We start from the raw sequence: 1,689 nt of genomic DNA, 5'->3' as shown, positions 1-1,689 counted from the left end.
ATGATGGTTGGATGATGGATGGATGGATGATGGTTGGATGATGGATGGATGGATGATGGTTGGTTGGATGATGGTTAGATGGTTGGATCATGGTTGGATGGATGGATGACGGTTGGATGGTTGGACGACGGTTGGATGACGGCTGGATGCGAGCAGCCGGGTGTGTTTCTTGTCTCTTTAAGTCAATCACAGCCTATAATCTCAGAGCCACACGTGCACACACACAATAATGTGTTTACCTTCTACGTTCTCAGTGTGCACATGCTGTTGGTGTTTGTGGGGCATGAGCGTGCACGTGACGGGCACGATCTTTATAACACTGTTATCGAAGGAAGCTGTGCCTCAGGTCAGGGATGTGGTCCATCTCTGTCAGCTTAGCTCCTCACCTGCGTCCTCCCACCTCCACATCCTGCTGCCTCACACACACACACACACACACAGACACACACACACATGTCTGTCCCACTATCTTATCACTAACATAATTTCTCCTCGTGGGGACCAGGGGGGGACGAGGGGTCAAACAGTGTTTTTGTTATAAAGTTCTGAGACAGGAGCTGTTCTCAGACAGAGATCCACTTCTGTCTTCATTACAGACTAGCCTTTAGCTCATCAATTCTGTCAGAATTAACTTCTAGTTCTCAAATTTGTGAAAGAGGTATCTCCAACAAGTACGATATTGATTATATATCTCTTATTGAGAAAGCTGCAGTAAATTAGTTGAACTATCCCTTTAAGGATAGTTCCTCCTGGTCCCCGCAGTGTCCCCGCAGCGTCTCTGCAGCGTCCCTGTCCAACATGTTGCCGTCGTGTCTCTTTTCCTCTCCTCTCTGTTTTCTTTGTGTCTGTGTGGAAACAGACGACCCCCCTCGGCCCGTGTGCCGGGCCCGGCTGCAGCTCCAATTACCTGCCGGCTGCAGAACAGGAACCCTAAATGGGCCGCAGCGCCGAAGAGGCATGTCTGCAAAGTACTGCCAGTGGGAGGGAAGGAGGAGGAGAAGGAGGAGGAGGAGGAAAACACAGGAAAGTAAGGGGAGAAATAGACGGAGGTGGAAATGTGCCTCCTGCTGCTGCAAACATCATTTAAACACCTTTACCTGTGATGACCATCAGCTCCTCTTCCTCCTCTCCTCCAGACGAGAGGAGGAAGAGGAGACAGGAGAAGAAGGAGCGTGAGTGGGTGACACTGAAAAGAAGCTGTCAGGTTTTACACAGCTTAAGGAATGATCTCACTCAGCCTAATGCCAGAAACAATTTGTGTGTTTTACACAGAATTCTTTTATTGACCTATTTTTGTTTCCAGAACCTGCAGAACCGCTTCAGCTGTTTGAAAAGCTGCAGAGAAAATGGCGCCTGTGTTTTAGAGGCTTCCTGTCCGTCCTCAGAGGCTTTCATTTTATTCTGAGGAACATTTCAGTTTATCAAAACCAATCCAGACTCTTCTTCCTGCTTAATCCTGGACCACTGCTTACAGCTGAAAATCTGCTGGTGTGAGTTTATGTGAGGCAGTGTGAGGAGGTGTGAGGTAGGGTGAGGTGGGGTAAGTTGGTGTGTGGTGGTGTTGGGCGGGGTGATGTGGGGTAAGATGGTGTGAGGAGATGTGACGCAGTTTAAGGTAGTATGAGGTGGTGTGAGGCAGGATGAGGTGGGGTGAGGCAGGGTGAGGTGGTGTTGGGTGGGGTGAGGTGG

This window comes from Kryptolebias marmoratus, unplaced genomic scaffold (genome assembly GCF_001649575.2).
Source record: "Kryptolebias marmoratus isolate JLee-2015 unplaced genomic scaffold, ASM164957v2 Scaffold110, whole genome shotgun sequence".
Taxonomy (NCBI): domain Eukaryota; kingdom Metazoa; phylum Chordata; class Actinopteri; order Cyprinodontiformes; family Rivulidae; genus Kryptolebias; species Kryptolebias marmoratus.
The sequence above is the reverse complement of the archived record's forward strand: the minus strand, read 5'-3'. Positions refer to the sequence as shown.